At 40.0% G+C, this 22,549-nt stretch overlaps 1 protein-coding gene across 1 annotated transcript in view; it reads right to left on the bottom strand.

The window, feature by feature from the left end:
• The window catches only part of LOC135241719 (carbohydrate sulfotransferase 8-like), a 122,041-nt gene that overhangs the window by 61,314 nt on the left and 38,178 nt on the right, over positions 1-22,549 (bottom strand). The gene's annotated exons all lie outside the window — the stretch shown is intronic.

Raw genomic sequence — 22,549 nt, 5'->3', positions numbered from 1 at the left:
CCCTGCTGAATTCCCTTTAAAAGAGATATAGCTAGTAATTATGATACCAATTTTAATTATTAATTATTATTAACAGAGATATATGGCCAGTTTCACAGGCACAGATTAAGCCTAGTCCTAAACTAAATTCTATTTTGAAAGGAGATTCTCCATAATATATCTGGTAAATGCTCCTTCTCCTTACATTGAGTAGGGTTTTTAAACAGTAGAGACATGAATATATAGAGGGATTATATATGACTGATTCAGAGATGTAGAAGTCTAGTTTAAAACCTTAATCTGACAAAAATCAATTCCATTGGCTGACCTGATTATTGTTCAACAAGCTATGTTTTGCCTTTTATTACTTAAACTTTTTCGTTTATTCCTTTCCTGCTGTTTGCTGTTTAAAATATAAAATATTATTATTATCACTATTATTTCATTTCAAAGCTTATGTTCAAATATGACTACAACCATTTGATGCTGGGTAGGATCTTACAGGGTAAGTGGTAATTAGCTTAATTGGTCTTATCAAGCAAACACTTGCAAATTATTTTCTTTCAAATTATAAACACAAATCAACAGCAAAGCACAGCACGGTTGGCAGTTGCATGTGTAAGCCAATGTTAGTTGACTCTTAGTTAAGATATCAGATGTGAGAGGATTCTCAGTCTGAGGTGTTTGCCAGCATGATACGTCTTCTTGCTGCAGCAATGCAAACCTCATGTTTGACTCTTACTGCAGCTCATTCCTATAGACATAACAGACAGCCTAGCCAGACCGCCCTATGTATTTTTCCACTTGATTCATACGGGGCAAAGCAGAGGGGGTTACAGGTAAAGATGAGATTGCGGTTCAGAAAGTGCCAATTGTGGGGATTCAAACACCTGGCCACGTTCGGGGGGTTTGTACGTGGGACGCCCTACAGACCGTGCCGCACGGTCGCCCGCAGAGAGCCTGCCTTACCGTCCCGATCGCATCGTCGTCGCCCGCCACCGCAGCCTGCAGCGAGGCTAACGGGAGATTCCTCAGGCTCACTCCAATGGCAAAGCTCAGGTAGAGATTCACCCCCGCGAACTGTCTGTGAACTGTTACAGTGAGGACAGCGCGGAATTTGTAGCATGAAATCTGGCCGGAGGCAGATAAGACAGCTTCAGTTGTTCCAGCCCTTCCGAGGGAACACATGTTTGACGAGCTCCATTGCGGCGCCGTTTACATTCTGTTCACCTGGCCCACATCAGTACATCCCATATATCATTTTGATAGTGGGCTCAAAAAATCAGGCATTAAGTAATAAAGCATTCATCCCTTTTCTGTCAATTAAAATGTCCCGCCTCTGCTCTGTAACTTGGAGCGATGACACATATCAAATTTAAGCGTTGCTTTCACAAACTAAACGTCATTTATGCTTGAAGTGAAATACTGGGAATGGTTCACTTCATCTTCCTTTATGAGCTTCCTAGATGTATTGAAAACAAATGTGTATGAGGCGTCTGAAACGTTTGAAGATGGAGATACTATTTGCAGTCAAAAGTTGCCTGAAAAGTTGCCTAAAGTCAGACTGATATTAATCTTTCTATATTCTACCAAGAATAATGGTTCCAAAGTTTTGTCACTTGATTTAATAAATTTATTAAGATTTGCTCTGCATACCCCTATAAGCACAAGGTCTTATAAAATCGATACTAATACATTATTACCTTCAGCAGTACAAACATTTTGACGCTACACTATATGTGGACTGAATACAAATTTTTTAAATTATACTTTAAATTGTACTTTTTGCCTTTGTTCTCTAAATTATGCAATTTAAATGCAATTCATATTTCTATGTATTCATTTTAGTCAACAGATGGAAGTACAAGTAAATCCCTAAAACAATGTGAAAGTGTTTATTGTTAAAGTAATTTAATAATAATTTAATAAGTAATTTGTATGAATTAATGCATTAAACCACTTTTCTCTTGCATGGCAGGGTAGCACTGTATACAATTTCATGTTTTACAATCACAATATAGCTCTTGCATGTCATTTAGATTTGTCATATTTTTAAGACACTGTTTTTCACACAGAAACATTATTTTACTGATTTTAAAGGCCCTGGTCTTTAAAAAGCTTTCAACCCACCGCTACAAAATGCAATGAAATAATGTAGGTATTATTTCCAAAAATAAATTGATAGAGTGAACGGTGCACTGTCAATAGGTCAATTGCTTATGAACATAAGATGTCATGTTCACTTAGACTTTGCATATTTGACATAGCATGCTGTTTATACTCTAGAGAAATAAGCAAAGCAGTGACTTGAATGTATTGCAGTTCAATTCTTATAGGTTTTTCTCAATGCCCATCACCATATAAATCCACAATGATACAATGTCTTTTCAGAGTTTTAATGAGTTCCACTGGCTAGACTGAGACGCTTAATAGCCCTTTTTCAGGTTTTAAGCATCACCTCAAGAAATCTCATTAATTTCCACCTAATTGCCATCGGCCAACATTCTGAGAATTGGAAGGTGATACAATGGGCCAAGATTATATCAATATATTTGCAGGCTGACAAATTCCTCATCTTCTTAACAAGCAAATGATCCTAATGTATTCTTGGTAATTAATCATTTACATATGCTGACTGTCACCTGCTAGACCATCCTGCCGAGCTCCTCCGTGCATTCCTTCCGTATCGCCCTCCCATTAACATGCTAATTTATACCGCTGACCCTGTTCTCTAAGGGAGATATAATGAGAGCTTTGTGTATGTCCAAAATAACCTCTGTCTTGTGGGGGGTCTCACACGCCCTGTGACCCCATGGGATCTAGGATGGGATTCTGGGAGCTGAAGTCCTCTGGCTATTAAAATATACATATGGCACCCTCTCCCAGACCTGCCCCCTAAAAATGGATGTGACATCATTCCACAAGTTGCACAGAGAATGCTTTATCAAATGAGTGTGAATTTTGTACAGCTATGCAATGCTACATCCTTGGCATGTATGCTTTTCTTCCATCAGCTGATGATTTTAAACATGATGCAATCATTGCTGCTTGTGGCTAACCTACGAATCAAAGATCAGCTTTATAGAGAATATTCAACTCAATCACTGTTTTTGTGCAGTGCTTGTATTTGGTAAGGAAATCCTGAAAACCGAACAAATATTTTCAGCAATGTTCACACGTGGTAAAAAGTCAAATATAATTAAAATCAAAAGTGGTCAAATATTGTACCTTGGAGATATGCTAGGGCATGATTTCTAAAAATGTCCTTCTGTGTTCCTTCTTAACAGGACAGCCATTATTCCCTGCCTTCCCAGTGAGCTCCGCTTTGTATTCAGTGGATTTCATTGGATAAAATGTACGTTAGGGCCCAAGAATCCTAAGAGAATCAGAGCATGTGAAGCTGAAAAGAAAACAAGTGCTTCCTTTAAACTGAAGCAGGTACACAAACAAAATCATCTTACGTAATGATGCCTTTCAGCCCACGGGCAGTGCTAATTGACAGCATGAGTGCAGAGACCGGGATCCCAGAGGAAGCTGCTCTTTATATAGTACACGGGTTTGCTCTATCCATGGTTGAGGGAGCCGAGCTCGTGAACACTCTCGGCTCTGAGTGATTGACAGGGCTTAACACGAGCGCCGTTCCCTCCTCCAAACAGAAACCGTGGGTGGGAGGGTTCTCCATATGGACACCGTGGATTAACACTGTGTTCAGAAGGATGTAGAATGTCCTCCAAAATGCTATTAATTTCAGCCGTTTGAACATTGCCGTACGAATTTGCCAACCTCAGTGGTTGGAGCATCTTGATTTTCACAGTGTTCTATCCCCAGTATCAAACTGTGAGGTTGTTCCTATGCCCACTCTCTCTGCCTGAACGATGCCCACACCATTTCAGCGCAGTAGCCCCGATTAAGCAGCATTTTCTGATTAAAATACACCACTCTCATTTCGGTGCATGGTCAGTGCAAAACCCGTCCAGTGCCTATTAGAAACTCACCGACATTACGGCCTCTGAACAGACACACCAGTGATGTCCTCAATTTATTTGTGCGGGACATGCCCTGACTTTATCGTTGCTTAAAAATAGACTTTCATTAATATCATCTATGACAGTATTAATCATGTCAGGCTTCCAGTGGAGCAAAAGGGAAGGGATTTCTGTATTCCACACATTCAGCAAATGGCCAGGCAGGCAACCGCAGGTATTTAAGTCTTATGGGATGTGATGGTGAACGAATGGCTGCAATAACTCCAGGCTTCAGCATAATGGGTGCTTTCCACAGCAATGAGTCCAATAAATGGGACAAACTGGGCAGAATTGATATCTCGCTATTTCACCAGGCTCTCTGTCAGTTTTTCAGAGCACAGCCCACATTTAGACCTGGGACCGTGTCTCTTATTTCCATTGCATCTCTTCCTGCATCTCTCAATTTCAAAAATCTTTTCTGTGGCAACACATTGGATGGACACCTGGCTGGCCTGTAAACTCCAACTAGAAAATGAAGATTCAGCACAAAGATTCACAAATGGATGCAAGCTGTCATATCTATTGTATGTAAGTGAGACATGCCTAATTACCAGTAACTTGTGTTATAAAGTCTAAATATGTAACATTGTTGTTGACAGTTCTGTTGTCCTGAAATTGTGACTGGAACACCATTGGTGTTACTAAAGAGAAAAGGCAACACATTTCTAGACAAAGGCCCAAATATACAGAACCTTAAGTATTTGAAGATGGAGCTGTGTCATCAGACAAAGCAAAAGGTGTCAATATAAATTTCAAGAGTGCGTACCACATTCTCTGTGGTAAAGGAATGAAAGCGTGTATTTATCATTGTTTGGAGGCACACACTGCTTTATCACATACTTTTAACCTTTGTTGGGATGGTAACACAGGGGTAATGTATCCATAACTGAAAGGCTTTTGGAAGGATTTTTGGTTAAGGGTGCTTGCTTTCTTAATCATCCCTAAAGAGCACTGTTTATTGGAATGCTTATTCTGGGAGTATTATTTCTTAAATTGTCTCATGTATTTAAAAAACGAGGTCAAGGAATATTCTTGATTAAGTGGTCACAAGCCTTTACATCTGTTTAAGTGATTTCTGCTGTACAGTTGCATTGCACCATCCAGTATCACCCACACACGAATGATACGACCTGGAATAATGCACTTATAGTACAGTGCTTTTACTTTTGGTCTAATCAGAGGATAGCAGGTGGAACTGCAGTAATTGTTTGGCTGCTTTCTAAGGGACACTGTCTCTAATATAGCAGACTGCCTTGCTATTGGAAACCTCAGCTGCGTACAGTACGTATATAAAAGTGACAATGAAACTATTGATTATAATAACAATGCTGGGGATGCTTTGATTCAGTGAGTTAGGATTTAATCTGCAATTTCCTTCCTTTCATTATTGCAAGTATTGATTGATGCATTCACAAGGTCAAAAAATAAAGTACTTAATTTTGGTGGATGAATTCCAGTTAAAGTTATTCAAACTTGCAGGGTGGGTATATTTCAGAGGGAAATTTAAATATAGACCACAGATCACACCCATCATGCTTGCCTGTCTCATAATTGGTTGGCCTTTTCACCACATCTGAAGTGTGTGGGAGAGCTCAGAAATAGACCCGGTGCCTTTTCCAGCACATCAAAAAAGAGACGTGCTTCAAGCTACAATGGAGAACTCCCATTGGAAATCAATGTCTTCTAGCATGAAGGAAAGCTTGCAAAGAAACCTGGTAAAAACAACTTTTATGATGGGTACGAGAACAGCAAGTCAGAAATAAAAATAAATAAACTAGAAATGTTTTCAGAAAATGGTTGGTGACCATACACATAAATAAATAAATAAATGAATAAATGAATCCCTATGGGGCCCAGCCTAATGACTGTAAGTAGTGTCTGTAAATTACGTGTTGGAGTAATTAAAGACTGGGACACAGAGCCACCCCAGGAGCTTGGGGGTCTGAAAACAGGGAAGCAGATTGTGTTCAGGAGGATTTATTTATTACGCTTCAATTCTCTGATAGGCCCACTGTGAGACTGTTCCATTCCTTATTACCCTGCTACTGTTGAGAGAGCGAGACTGAGAGTGAGTGAGTGAGAGAGTAAAAGAAGAGAGAAGGACAGAGACAGAGAGGGAGCAAACCCAACCATAAATCTCTAATCAGTCTCCGTACTCTGAGGACAAGCTGAATCATCACATGACAGAACAAACCTCCTGTATAGCCTGTTGTTTATTTCCTCTACCTGACTGAATCACTCTTTTGGCTCTGCAAAGGTAGACGTGTAAATCTTAAAAACAAAAGTGGGGCAAAAGGGGGGAGAACACTGGTTTTATTTTCTATAACAAGGGCATACCACACTGGAGATTGGGGTCTTTCCTGGATACAACCAGTTGTACAAATATACAGTATATCAAGAAGCAAGCCACATCTATGCAGTAATTTGCCCTGGATACGGATGCCTTGTAAAGTAAAGAAATAAAGTAAAGAAATAAATCATTATTATTTGGTATCCTATTTCACATGTAAAAGCAATGGCTCCATTTGGACATTGCAAATATTCCTCTCTTCCCCTTGACATTCAGAAAGAACAGGACATTGAGAATGGCAGTTAATCGATTGTTCAAATTTGGACATTGCCGACACCTCCTTGATGAGATCACTGGTAATCCCTCTGGGATTACACTGTCAAACACGCAGGCAGTCAGGTCCACTTTCCTTCTTAGGTCTTATAATTTATGGTTATGCAGCAAACATAGCTTTTCCTATTGACCATTCTTATCCAAATATTTGAATGGGGAATCTATAAGCACAGTGCTGACCAGCGCCTTTCCCTGTTGAATATTGGCCTGTAGAAATGGGTTTAAATCCTGTGCTAGTTTCACTTCCAAATCAGAAATAAAAATCTAACCACATCTGTAATACCACTTGACTGTAAATATGAGCTATTTAAATTTAAAAATATATTTTTGAATACATAATCTGACATAATTGCTAAAGAAAAAAAATCACATTAACACCAGTGCTGGATATATGGAAATTTGCACTGAATAATACATGGACAAATGAAAATATTATGTTCCATTTGTGTATTTGATCAAATTCAGCATAATTATAAATAAACCATCACAATATGTTAATGTGGAAGAGGCACATTATCTCCACACTCGAGGCAATGCAGTCTTTATTTACACAGTATCCCAATTATTATGTTCTACTCAGCTCTCCAAAAGATCCCCGCACAGACAGTTAAATATATATGCTTATCACAGTCACAAAGGCCATTTGCTCTTTAACATTATTAAGATAGACATGGCTGCAAGGCTTCCCTATGATATAACTGTACATCTGCCAACAGTATATACAAATAATTGGTTTAGTGCTTGCAAAAGGTTAATCTTTAGAGAAGCAATTAATCTGTCTATCATAATTATAACAGCTACTGCCTGTCTCTGGGACTGAGCTGTAAAATTCCAGCCTCGGTGCAGGTTTTAGCCGTCTTTTCAGCGTAAATGTCAGTTTGCTCAGATACTCAGAGGCTGTTTTCTCACAGACAACTGTTCAGGCTGTGGCCTCCAGGCATAACAGCTTGTGAACTCCTCCAATGTGTCCTCAAGCTGGTACTTGAATCTACGGAGCTGGTCCTGTATGTTCTCAATGCTCCATTCTGGCAGACAGGACATTTAATTTGTTCACACACCATGTACTATAAACCGCCTTAAATACTGAAATCTTGAATACTTAAATACTTAAATCTTTCTAGCTTCTAATTTTGGTCTGTGTCCAGTTTTAAATCAACTCTTACAGAGTGTAAATATGATCCTTCTCTGGTCCCCGCTGGACTCATATGTACTCTGTTTGAGTTGAATTAAACTGTCCAGGGTGTTTTCCTGCCTCTCACCCAATACGTGCTGGCAGCACCTCCCGTGACCCTGACCAGGAATAAGTGGGTATAGATAATGGATGGATAGTGTTGAATTAACACCGTACATTTTACTGTCTACAATTACATCATTGCTTAGACATACTTGTATTGCCTCTGAATAGTAGCCTGTAATAAAGTCTGATTAATGTGTCACAAGCGAACCATTTTATTTAGAGGGTCATACTGAGCCATAGCCATTATATTAGGTCTTGACATTTTTGGGGAATCTCTATTTTTGGGAATATTGGGTTGACAAAATCAGTGCTGAATCTGCAAGGAAGTGTAGCCCTGCTATGAAGCTGCTGCCAGAACTGAAATGTTGTACTACAGTTTAAAAAACGAAGTGGGGCATTCTTAAGGCAGAAGCCCTGTTTGTTGTGTTTTAATAAAAAATCTTTGCCAGAGTTCAAATGAGAAATAATTGTTGATCTTAAACTTTTATAGCTTATTTAACAGGCAAAACCTTTCCTTGACATGACCATAAGCGTACACTGTAGATATTGTACAATTTGTTTTTTTAAATTTTTTATGGAAGAGAAGGCTTAAAGAGGATTTGGTAATGTTTGCCTTTTTTTTAAGACTAACCTCTCCAACTGTGACCTTGCATTCGGTAGCTGAGTCAATATGCGATGGCTGGCGTGTGTTTGAATCAACGGCATCAGTATATTTTATGATAGGTGGGTGTTGGTGCAAGCGTACGTGAGCAGAGATTTCAATATGAATCACAAGAAACTTTATGTGACGTCAGGAGGCATTTAGGTATGTAGTCATGTAGACATAACCTTGCTCCAAGGAAATTAGGCACACGCTCTCAGGCACTTTCTTCAATAAGGGAGGGAACAAAGAGGAGGGGAATGACCCGATTCCATCTGAGTATTGTAACAACACGTCCCCTTGTCTGTGGTGTGTGGCCCGGCCTGGATGTGAATCAATCAGTGCTCTCCGCTCTGGTAAGGGACTAGGGCTTTCCTACAATCTCTCAGGAGGCAATTGCGTAGATGCCTCCCCAGTGCCGCAAGCCCATTATACACAAGAAGCCAGAGAGAGGCCCTTTGTCAGACACCTCCACCGATATGAATGACTTCCACTGCAACATCAGCACAAAAAAGCCACAACAGCAGGAAACTAATGATCCTCTTTCAGGCACCCAGTTCTGTGCAAGGGAATCCAAACCAGGTTATAGTCATCGGCTACAGGCTCAAAGTGCTTCTCGTGTGACTCTCAGTCTTCCCTCACCCCCGTGTCTGTTAGCTCTCCGGGATATAAATGGAACTCAGGTACATAGGAAGACTAGTCACATGGCTATCGCTGAAAGGCAGAAGAAAGAATGGATTACTGCCATGAATAGGCATTATACTTTAAATTGGTGTTATCAATTTCTGCTAAAATGCTTTCACAATGGCATCTGATTTACTCTACATTCTCTGTTGAGGGAGTATCAATAGGATGGCAAATGACTGTGACTGCTGAAAGATAAAAGAGGATTTGAGTGAAGTGTAACAGGATCTCTGTTGTAGCCGTCCAATCTGTGCTGTCAGAGATATTGCTCCTGCAATTATGCCTCCGAGACTGCCAGACTCGCAAGGAACGGAGTGTGAGATATTAAATGGAATCTAACAAGCTGAAATGGCATCTGATTCTAGTAGGAACAAGATAGTGGGCCTTTCCTACACCAATAAGTTGCAGCCGAAAAGTCACGGTCCATTTCCCTCTACGACACCCTCACTTGATAGCAGGCACCCCGATTGAGAAGAGCGCATTAACTTTCATGTTGTAGAGCAGGAAAAATAAATTTCATTTTGTCAGCAAATGGTCAAGAGCTGTGACTTTGGCTCAGGTCAGAGTGGTATATCCAAGTATCCAGGAGCGAGAAAAAAAAAAAAAGGCAAAGATTAACTGTCGCTCTCAGCTCATAATTAATGCTGCATCACTCCTCTGTGTGCTCTCCTTGGCAGAGCAACTGACACACGATTGATGGAAATGCCACCAGGGTGTCAGCTGTATGGTCGTGGCCGTGGCAACAGCCACACTGTTGCACATATTACGAAGTGGACTGTAACCCTTTCAGTACCAAAAAAGACATCTTGTTCTTCCTATATATCTAGCCATATATTTCTGGGCATGTGTTTAAAATTTCAAACATATCAATATTCCGTTATCATGAAATCCCTGCTAATTATCATTATTGTTTCATTGTGTTATGAATATTCAAATGACCACACAATAAAAAGCCAACTTCTGTACAAAAAAAAAAAACACTACACACAGAACATCCAACCTCTCAGTTAAAAACTGATGGGTTTAGAAAAAAGGAAGAAGTTAGTATAACCTTTAAATGAAAAGATACGGCTAGCACGATCCCATTTTCAAAAGACAAATGACTATGTTTAGGAAAAGAACAGACGGTGTCACGTAGTGTAGAGTGCTTTAAAATTGCTCCCATTCAAGGCTTGGGGGGGGAATGTGCTGGCTGCCTGTACAGGGGAATGCTTCACATGGTGAGCGTCAGTTGCCATTTGAGTCTACCACAGCCTTGGACTGGGTGAATTTGAAAGACTCCCTCCTACCTTTGTGTGTGTGGGCTTACAAATCCTTCTATTGAACTGGGCTTAATGCTGAACTGCACTGCGCTGTTCCTCATGGATTTTTCTGAATCCTCTTTGCACAAACACGCATAAACGCCCCCACAGAGAAGCTCTTTTCAAAAATGTTATAAAAGTTCACCAAGAAATTAGAAAACTTAATAACTGATACACTGCAGACCCAGAGCTGAGCGTTGCTCTGATACGCCTTCGTACTCACAAAAAGCTCTCCAGCTGATCCTGAACAATGAGCTGGAATCTGCCTCAATAGGTAAGCTAGTTTATCTCCAAGCTCCAGTTTACCTCCCTCAGTGATTTTTAATTAAATGATGGTGCACAGAATGTTGTGCCATTTACATGAGACATCATTGCATATGTGGTGATGCAAACAGACCACACTTCCATAGTCGAATGTCTTTGAAACTGTAGTTTCTTGTTCATAACAGTATGTGAACTGCGTTATGTGACATGCACATTGTAACCAACTTAAAACTAGTGACATAATGTTATTAAAAACATTCAATTCTTGTTATGCTACTTATAATATTAATGGACTTATTACAATTGTGCATTACATAATTATTATTAAGGTGTAATAAACACAACAGAAGACTCAGGCTCAGGATATCAGGATATCAGGATCACACATCACACGCTTGCTGATGCAGCAATAGCCACTGATCTGGGAATGGGATATTTAATAGTACTTGTTTGAAAGACCAGGAAATTACACCTGAAGAAGTGTCTGAAACCTACAAAAAACATAATTAAATATTTATAAGTGTCATCTGTCAGATACGCATCACGGATGTGATGCTTTAGCAAATGTAATTCCATAATTGCTGACACGATTTCATGGGGAATAAAATTACAAATCACGTCATCTGGAGATTAATATCTTTCAAAAGTTTGGTTATAAAATTGTATCTGAATGCCTGATTGGGGAGAAAACAATGTATGTTTGAGTAATGATTGATGCTAATTATGTTTTCTAAATAGGACAGTTGTAATCAATAGCTACACATGGATGGAGCCTCATATTCGATGTCTAATCGGATTAACAATGCAGTCCAAATAAAATGGCTCATGTAACCACCTCGATCGGAACAGACTATCCTGCTCCGATCGAAATTTCACTCGGTCTGAAAGGGGCGCTGTAAACCTGTTGATAATCCGATCAATAGGAGAACGTCACCCATGTAAAAAGTGAAACTGTGTGAAATTACATTCTTTGTGAATTGCTCTCTGACTTCGCTGAGCGCCTTGTTGGATATAATGAATCGACTGTGACATTATTCCATATGTTAATCGCTGTATTTAGACAAACAAAATGCACGGTAAATTCATTAATTTTGAAAAGTAAAAGACAATACCATTGGGTATTGCTGTAAAACTGGTCTTGAGTTCGTCTTCCCCTGTTTAATGAATGTAGGTAGTTTTATAATCTATTCCGTTGACACTGCTGCCAGATGTGTAAGAACACTATCAATGCAAATACTGTACACACCATGCGATACGACGCATATTTCGAAATTTTTATTGATATTATGTGTATTGTGTACTTGAAAGTCAGATGAAGTAGCTAGAGTTTGGGGTTCTGCGCATGGCAAAAGTTTTATTCTGCTTGCGTGTGTGAACGCACACCTTAATCAGACCAACGTGCATGTAAAAAGTTAATTTTGAATCTTTAGGCACAATCATTGTATTCTGAATGACAAAATATTCTGCATGTAAATGTGTCTAACGTTGAGGGGTAAGGATAAAATCACATTCAGTCCATGCAATGAGGACTCAGGGGCGATGGTTACACTGTAGAGAATCCACACAGTCAATTTGAACACAAACTGCTGAATTGCGCCCAATAACTTGATGATAACAGTTTCATAGACCACATCAATCTGAACACCCACCGTTCCATCTCCCCCACCATTTCCTGCATTGGCTTCTCTCTACAAAAACAGGACCTGCCCTCCTATGGGTTACAAACACCAGTTTCTATCTTTTTGCAATTACTGTGCACATTATTCATCATTATTGGTCTATATGGACAAAACGGATTTTCAAACACCTTGGTTTTGAAAGCTCTTTTTAATCTACAGTGAAGTGTTACAGGCCATAATGCTCCCTGCAGACACCTGCTGTATATTTCCATGGGAAGAGGCTCGGGACATCATGAATTGAGATGATTAGCAGTTAAAAAGTCTGAAATCAAGAGATTATACTGTAAGAGTCCAGGTTAACTGAAGGTAAGAAATTCAGTCACTGATATGGTGATTAAGTCATAGTACTGTATCCCGCTTGCTATTTCACAATCTGATGAGGATATGATGCGCAGACATTTCAATTACTGTTGGTGAAAATACAGCTCTTTCTGCATTGACAGCCATATTAAGGCATTTTACAGTTCAATTCAGCTTCAGTCTCATACGATGACACATGGTAAATCTTCCACTGCAGGTAAATGGAGATATTTTTGAAAAGCAGGATCTATATTAAACCTTTTCCATTGCAAATCAATTCCATTGCACAATAGAGAAGAAATACAATATGCTTCATCTGTGTCAATCAAAAGAATGGAGAGAGAATGATGGTTAATCAGAGATATGCGGTGTTAAAATGTGCCGTGCAGTAACAGTGTCTGGTATTTTTTTTAAAAAGAAGAAAAATCAGTTCTGTTCTGCAAAGTGTATCCTGTATTCCACACAGAACAATCTAGCTGATGTGCTCTTCTCCAGTCCTCTAGCCAGATTGGCTCCCAAAACAAATTCCCCAAATTTCTCAGGGTCACTCTGAGAATGTGTCCTTACTCTCATGGGTCCTCTGGCTGTCCACCACAATATGAGGCTGTTTTCACACAAGGCATGGAAAAAATAGCTATATTCTGCTAACGTATCAATTTCATACTTTATGACTGGTTCTTTCGGATCAATATTTTTCAGTCCTCAGGGGAACACCCCTGGCTTTGGCCTGAAATAAAACTGTAAACACTGCACTGGACAGAATGCACTCCCTGTGACTAATACTTTTTCCATGCCACCACCGAGAACATGTTTTTTTGTGTGTGATGAGGGTGACACATTCCTTACTACACAAGCTTACTTATGAAGACTTATACGGCAAAAGGTGTCTCTAAGTTCTAATTGCATGGCAGCATTATAATAATTTTAAAGTACTTCTCAAATATTAGGATTTCAAAATACAGAACAAGATGGTATAGATCAGTGGTAATCCACCCAGTTCCTGGAGATCTACCATCCTGTAGGTTTTCAGTTCAACCTGGTACACCTGACTCTGCTAATTAGCAGCAGAACAAGATATCTAGCTGCTGAATGAGGTGTGCTTTGTTAGGGTTGGAGTGAAAATCTACAGGATGGTAGCTCTCCAGGAACAAGGTTGGCTACTGCTGGTATAGAAAAGCAAGCCAATGTGTGGCAATCCCTTTGTTAAAGGGTGGCAAGCACCCATGTAATTGTTGATTTATTAGTTTCAGGCTCCTGACATGCCCAAAATCATTGCCATTGTCTGTCCACTGATGTAATACAATAACACATAGACCCAACAGCCTTCTGCTGAGATTTAGCAGTCCGTGAGGGATACTGTGGTAAATGAGCACTGAAAGCCATTTCGCAGGCAACATGAAACCTCCCTTTGCCCGCCTGTGTTTCCAGCATTAATACATCACTGACTGTGGTCTGTTTTGAACATTACCATATTATCAGATGACAGTTTATATATATTTTTTCAATTCCTAGGAATGCAGTGTTTTAAATAGTTAAATTGCACGCTGTATGTTTGAGGAAATGTTTGAAATGGAGTTCTGCACTCAGTGCACTGCGTTTGTTCAGTGGTGTGTCATTGTAAGTGGGATCTGAGCTCTGTGCGTCTGTCAAAGAGCACTCTCCCCACCGCCGCATGCCATTCAGGAGATAGCATCAGTCAGCCCACTCCAATGACACCACCACATCCTCTCGCAGTCAGCAAATTGCATTTAGAACCTGACAGCTTGTTATCGTTTTCAATGGCAGAAGGGCTTAATCTTATTTTTCATGGAGACTGAGAGGGTTGAGGGTCGGTCTGGCCTCTCTGTACTGACATGGCTCTCTGCTCTTAGTGGACTGAGTGGTGAAAACCACAGCACCTACAGCTCCATGAAGCTACTGTGCCCCATGTGCTAACCCCTTCTGCCGGCAGTATAAAATCACAACTCACAGACCTCTCCAGACCCTGCATGCTGACATACTGTTTTAGTTCTCCAACTTTGCCTGCCTTTATTGTTCCTTACTCATGTCCCACGCCTTTCGGCATCTTACAGTCAAAGTTTCAAAATGCTCTGAACTACTTATGAATGCCCCCCCCCCAGGTACTTATTCACACTGTTGTGATGTGAATCCTAAAGAATATTCCAAAAATATTCTGGTATTTGAGCTCCTTATTATATAATTCATAGATTCCTGTTGTTATTAGCAATGATGCAAAAAAAAATTGAGCATTCAATGGAAATGAATCATGCATATTTTAAATTTTTGTGTGGTGGGTCATCTAGAATCAGCATGTTTTTTGCAGACAGCAAGTTTTGGAGGGAGCAGCACAGCAACCCTAAAGTAATGGTGCCTACTTTTACACAATAAAACATACATTTCAATGTACTGTGCTAGGAAGAGTATAATTTGAGCTTGCATGACAGGCCAAGAATTGTGCCATAAAATCCTCCACTGATCATCCTTAGATTGCTTTGAACTCACAGTGTGACCAATGCATCTATCAAACTACATAGTGCTTTTCTTTGTCAATAGCTTTCAGTCTGTGTAATGGACACACATTTGTTATGTTTTTTTAAGCATTCAAGGCAGATGGTACTTTTGCTAAAGCATGTGAACTACAGGCAGTATATGTTTGAAGCAACAAATGGAAAACTGTTTTCTTCTGCCTAATCATATAATAGTAGGTTACTCTTCAAGATGTCTGCTTCTTCACAAGTTTATCCTTTCCTAACCTAGTGTCAAGTTCTTCGAGAATTTAAAGGAAGGGAAAATGCCAGAGGTTTGAAACAGCTCCTCACTATAAGAGGCACACCCATGAAATGTTTACAGGAGGCACTCATGGGAATCCCAAAGCGTACTAAACAACTTTTCTGAAATGCACTTTAAATGAGTTTTATGTGATATTTGCTTTGTTGAAAAAAAACAACACCTTTTGTATATTTCTGTTTTTAAGTTTCAACCATCTCCAGTTGCTTCTCCTCTGTTCCTGTGCAGTGAATTCGAGTTTCAAATGATTTTGTGAAGTCCCCAAACGCGGGCTTCTGTTGTTATTGTTGTTCCTTGCTGTAGATGGCTTTGCTTTCAAGTTCCAGGATGTCTCATCAATAAGAGCAGTGCTTATATAAGGCTGTCCTCCTCTTCCTCTTTCACTGGGTTTCACTGTCTGGCTTTCAGCCCATCTGTGGCCTGCTGGGAAATTGTGGAAATACAGCCACCGTCACATTTCTACACTTTTCACTGTGAGTGTTTTGAAGAGTGTCAGCGGCAGCATAAACACGTTCTCACAGGAGGGAAACTGAGAATGGCCTAATAAGAAGGAAGTCCACTGGCATAATGCATCCTGCTTTATTCAATAAGTAAATTATGTGAGCATTGTGCTGCAAGTTATCAGTATCTGTAAGCAGTTTGTCAGCACTTTTACATGCTTAATGCATATTTTTCAGTTTTCTGCAGTGACTGTCAATTTAATACTTTTCTGTTATAGCTTTTTGCAGATGAGAAATACAGAGTGATACTCGGTATAGATTTATATTCTGATTACAAGGTCATTTATTTTCTATGTCACAAAAATATCATAGTAAGGTTTAACTTTTGAAATAAATAGTTTCAGTTTTCTGCCCCATGGTTGAACAAGTATTTTCATGTTTCTGTCATTAGAGGCCTTATAAATAGACCCTCCCATGGTGAGACTTCTTTTTACAGACAGCTGAAGATTTGTGTGAGACAGATAAGGAAATGACTGGGGACAGCTAGGACCCTGTCATTTGGAACAAGCGCCAGATTACGGTCTTTAATCAACCTTGAGACAACTGAAATGAGAGCCTCTCTGGCTCCCTTGTTTATATTAATTATGAAAGATTAATAATAACCTGAGCTCTTTAATTTGTTGCGAAAAACAGGCACCTCCCATCTGTTCAAATGAACTAACTGCAGTTCACAGAGGATCAATTGTGAGGGCTGCACAAGCCTGCTTGATACTGCACTGACTTTGGTCAAGATTCTTCCAGCAGTAAATCACCCATCTCAAAGCTTGAAATAATCAAGGTTGCTCTCAAATTCAGTTCTTGAGAGAGAGCGAGGCAGCTGGCATGGTCTTTTTTGTGATAAAATTTTTATTTACAATTTCAGATGTTACAACCCCCTCCCCCACTCCCCCTTGGCTAGCAAGTTCTTCACAATAAACTTTGATGCAAACTTTCTCAGAGCTGTGGAAAGAAAGAGAGGAGAGCTAGCGATGTGGGTGAGTGGACAGAAAAATGAACAACACATAGGGACAAAGAATCGCGCTGGTGCTTCCAGCTTTCGCTAGACCCCGTCTGTCACATCCATACAGTACAGGCTCATAACAGTTTATTTGGCCCATAGCTGATATGCAAACATCCGAAGCAAAAGGTCAGACAGAACAATAGCAAACATGGCCTCGCTGGGTGAAAATGACAAAGAAACACACCTCCGTTCGCAAAGAAAGGTCAATGCGGGTTTTTTGCGCGCGGTTGCCAATTTGTTCTTGATGACTGACAAAGTTTTAAATGTGAAGTGGCACGCTGGCACAGGAAATTGTCTTTGTTCCTGACCCGATGGGGATTCCCACAATGAGGCACCAGGCGATACAAACCTGAAAGCGATTCTGAAAGGAACCTTGAAGGAGGTTTTGAAATGGCTGCTTCTCAGCCGAATCCGCATGCTGCTTAAGCTACGCCCTGATCTGAGCTCCTCTTGCGTGCCTTTTGAGCCCTGGTTGGGCACGCTCCCTTGAAAGAGGGGGCCGTGGCAGCTTCCCACACAGCTCCTCGCTCCTCAGAGGGAATCGTCTCATCTTTAGTGGCTCTATCCTGTCTGTGTCAGAAGCCAAAACTATACTTGGAAGAATGAGACGATCAAAGCCTCTGCGTTTCCTCCCATGTCAAATTTTGTCTCGTTTATTTTGTCTCATTAAGAACGGTTTTTGACCTAAGTTTGCATTTTAATTCCATGGTTTTCTGACCAATACAACATTGACTCTTTTCATTCCCCTCCCCTTTAGACATTACTGTAGGTGGAAGGGCAGCAATAGATGATTTACATACATTCATATCTTAAGTGTGTTGGGCTACACTAAAGAAACTGCATTTTGGCAAGTCCCATAAGCCTTTGGGTCAAAAGAAAAATGAATCAAGTATTCAGACCATTCAAAATCAACAAAAAGGCTATGCGTCAGATAGATGTATACGTATACTGCTAAGATAATATGTTCAAATAGTTTGAGTACAAATTTAAGGGGACAATACTCTATAAAATCAAATGAAATATAAGCAACATATGATATAATCACAAAACAGTGAATTCAAATGACAGTCCAGACAAATTAAATGGGTACAGAATCATATGTTTCAGAAAAACAAGTGCATATTTATGGTTTGTGTATAAATGGATTATTCACCAATTCCAAGCAGCCATTGGCAGCTCTTACGAAAAGTTATTTTTGCTGGAACAGAATCCTGCCACCGCATGGAGGTTTCCTGGCAGACACTGCCAAACAAAATCAATGTTGAGACATGGAAAGTCAGAAATAAGATTAACCTGGGAACACAGATTATATAAACTGCCCCTGGTCTGACAGGGGGGAATTGGTATGGGTCAAATTGGTACAGGTGTTAACCAATGATAGGGAGGAGGCTGCAGCGAGATCAAGTCCACTGGTCCTTCATATTTAAGTGGAATAGTCCAGGTCACAAAACAAACTTTAAAGCTGTGAATGGAGAAGGGTGCTACAGGTCCTGGTGTTTATAACACTTGACTTTTATGGGAGTGTGTGGAGCTGAAGGGCCAGGGATTGGTGTAGAGTAGACAGAGGGATTCATGGGATCTGCTGGCCTTTCTGCCCAAGACCTAAATGTAATCTGGGATTATGTTCACTCTGGAGCCAACGGAATAGAATAGCTTCTTTTCAAGGAGCAGAAGTAAATTGCATCTAGAAAATTACTTTGATATTGCTTTCTCAAGGGACTTGTTGCAATTAGGTCAATGTGTGATGTTTCAGGGTACCCTGATTGGGCGGTAACAAATCAACAGAAACAATCCTTGTTATAAGAAAGCATGTTATACCAAACACATATTAAAAGCACTTAATGGTGGAGTTTTAATGCTATACACAGACACAGAGGCAGGCTGCTCATTTTGAGAGCAATGTTTTTCATGTCCTCGGGAAAGTCACGGTGTAATAGATGAGGGGTTTGATTTAATTCTGTCCTGTTATAGCTCTGCAATACGGGCCGCCTGTCACGAAACACTGTAACATGCACGTCTTCATCAAGGAACGATGTCTGTCTGAATCATGCATCTCTGAAAGCACTGTATCTCCATCACAGTAAATCTTCCTCTGATCCAATCCTGACAAGTCTAATCACTGCCCAGAAACCAGGAAAGCATTCCGTACATGGCACATAAGAAAAACCCTTCTTCTGTCAGGGGCATTCTCATATAGATTTACATAAAAATAACCGTCCACTCATTGCCCTCAGTCATCAGCGAAAATTTAATTACATTAAGAGACAACTATATTACACTGTGCAAACACAGAAGGGCTTATGGGATTACTGGGCTCCGGTGCTGTTCACCTCAACCTCTTTCTCTCTGTATTACGCTCAGTTCAAGGCTGGATGTGATGGGTGGACGGTATGCGGGCCATGAAAGGTGTTGACTGCACAGACGAGGCAGGGATTCCCTGTGCTATTTCACCTGAAACATTGTCTTGCGATTCACAAATGCCAAAACAATACAGCCTCTTGAAACACTACAGTGCTTCACTACTGGCATGACAGTGCTTGGAATTCCTGCAGTGAAGTGCTGCAGTAATGCATAAATAATCACGCTCTCTATTCTCTTTCTTTCCAAGTCCCCCTTCACTTTTAAAAACAACATCTGCATTTTGTCATTTGATTAGAGATTAGAGCTTAGCTTGACTGTGGGGTTACTCAACGGATTTCATTTTGCTGCAGCCTCTGTAATTAACATTAGCATAATCCATGATGTCATACATGTGAGTAAAAAGATCCTCTTTAATTCTCTTCAAGTCCATTAGCTGGGCTACGCAGAACTAGAATGTGCCTTCTAACTGTCAATGATTGTGCCACACAGGTAATTCTACATCACACCCTCATGTAGGGATTGCAGTATGTTTACGCTTTATAAAATCATTAAGATATATTTAGGGATTTGTTCTGGATTCTTCACAATATATATTACCCTGCAGACCTTACCTTCTGCATTTCTGAAGAGTGGTAAGCAAGTATCGTAAAAGTCAATTAATAATAGCTCCTTTCAAGAACAAATTCACAAAGTGCTTCACAGAGGTATAAAATAAAACATAAAACAGAAACACAAATACAAAAACCACGCAGGCACTTTACCTGAAAGTCAGTCTGTATAGGTGAGGCTTTGGCTGCCGCTTAAAGATGTCCACAGTGCCCAGCACTGCCCACAGATCGTAGATCTAAAGGGAGGCTGTTCCAGAGTTTGGGAGCCACTGTGGCAAACACCAGGTCACTCTGTATTTTTTATTTAGACCTGGGGACGGCCAGCAGCCCTTGGTCTGAGGACCTAAAGGTGGTGTAAGGGCAAAATAGCTTGCAGATTTGGGCAGGTTCCTGACCATGTAATGCCCTATATGTGATGACAAGTAGCTGAAACAGAGAAGCCAGTATAGCAAGGCTAAAATGAGGCAGATGATCTGCATTCCAATGTATATTGTGTATTGTAGTGGTTAATACTGAAATAATGTAAAATAAGCATCCTACTTTGCCATGGGTCTCACAAAGTCTCTTTGGTCTGCAAAAACTTATGACTGAGTAAATGTGGTGCCTATTGGACTTGTGTAAACTTAGTTACAGTTGATTCAACACTGAGAATTTTTCTGCTCAGTTATTCACTACAAATAAAAAATAAGGAGAATTGGAATTGGAACTTCCCATTATGTAAAGGGAAAAAAAGACTGAGAGTCACTATCTGACATGTGACCAGGTCACCATAGAACAGTATTTTTCACAAACAGTATATCCCATTAACATACTTTTCCTGATTTCACTGAAGACAAGGCACACAATACACTTGTGAGGCTTAATATCAGGGTCGGCCATGATTAAGCTGTATGAATATAGGTGCTGGTAATTTATTGTAGCTGTTGGCACTCAGGGCGTTTCAATTCTCGTGGAGATTTTCTGTCGGTGTCCGCTATTGTCCTTAATCTATTTTAGAAATTGCCTCCGACTGTCGCCTGCTGAGGCAGCCGGTCCCGGCAGTGCTATTGTGCTCATTATCTTCACTATGGGGGACCAGAGACTACGGTCATGCCAAAGACGTGGGATTAATAGTTGAACCTGCACTCTAGAAAATAAGTTTAAGCTCAACGCTGTTTGAAAATAACAAAGCAGCCCAGAGTAATATCTTTAATAACTCTTCTTTCATAACTGGCTAAATTAATTTAAATAGCACACCATATGTGCTATACTGTATAGTGATGGATTATCTGAAACAAAAAGTGTACTTTTAATTTTTATAACTTCCTATTATCCAAAGTACGTTTTACATGAATCAAAATCATATACAGTAAGGAAAGTTTCAGTTATTTAAATCTTGCAGATAATACAGAGAAAGCTTAGTTTTTTATTACTTCAAAAGCAATTATTTGAAAAACACATTTTCCCTCACATTCAGCCATTCCCATTTCCTCACATTCAGCCATTCCCACTTCCCTCACATTCAGCAATTCCCATTTCAGTCACATTCTGTCATTCCCTTTTCCCTGCAAAGGGGTCCTGCATATTTTCTCTGAGCCATCTGTGATATGACGTCTTGACACAGTGGGTATCTAACTAGCATTGCCCATTGGAAAATGCAAACTCATTTTAACATTTCTAGATTGAATGTTTTATCTCAATCCAAATGACAGGGCACATTTAAAATAGATTAATTTAATATGATACACAACAATGTCAAATTACAAAAACAACAGGCATTTTTTCCCAACTACCAAACTACCTACAGTAGAACTTTTCTGATGTTTGATTGTGGAATTAGTAGTGTAAGTGCACTGACAATGACTTCAATCCCTTGACACGCTGAAAATAATCTCTTAAAAAAAAAAAAGCAGCCGTTAGAAGCTGAAACCATAATTTCTGTGTGGCGATAAAGTTCCCAAGAGCATCTCGCAATCAGGAGAATATTAGAGCCTTTAGAGACGCCACTCTCGCTGAGTGCTTCTTATCGAAAGAGATGCTGACACAGTGTGCACTCTGATACTAATAGCACCCGGCAGGAACGACACGCGATACAGCAGAAAATCACCAGATGTGCAGCGCGGCCGTTAACTGGCGCTGTCAGTGCACACGCCACTGGAAAGCTCTCACTACAAGTCAAACTGCGAGTTTTCTCACGGGGGACGCTAGCTGTGGTGAAATCTTTTTAAGTAATAGCAGAGACGCTGACCCTGGTTTACTGTAACCTGCAGAGACCCTGGTAGTCTGTTCTGTGGCACAAAAAAAGGTCCTTTTCTGGAGATTTGTGATCAGGGTCCACATTGAAAATTGTGTTCAGGTTTTCATTTTTTTACTCTGGTTTAATAGGCTAATTGGGCTAACTATGAGGTGTTAACCAATAATGAACATGCATAAAACAAGTGGTAAAAATGCACTGCACTGTGGAACAAGTTAATGACTGTTTACATAAGAGCCTAAGGGATACCTTTAAAAAGGGGTTATTTCTCTCAATTAAAGCAAGTAAATGTGCTAATTAAATGTCATCCCTCTTTAAAAGCTGTAAT

The sequence above is a fragment of the Anguilla rostrata genome, chromosome 16 (genome assembly GCF_018555375.3).
Source record: "Anguilla rostrata isolate EN2019 chromosome 16, ASM1855537v3, whole genome shotgun sequence".
NCBI lineage: Eukaryota > Metazoa > Chordata > Actinopteri > Anguilliformes > Anguillidae > Anguilla > Anguilla rostrata.
This window is presented reverse-complemented; position numbering and strand designations above follow the sequence as displayed.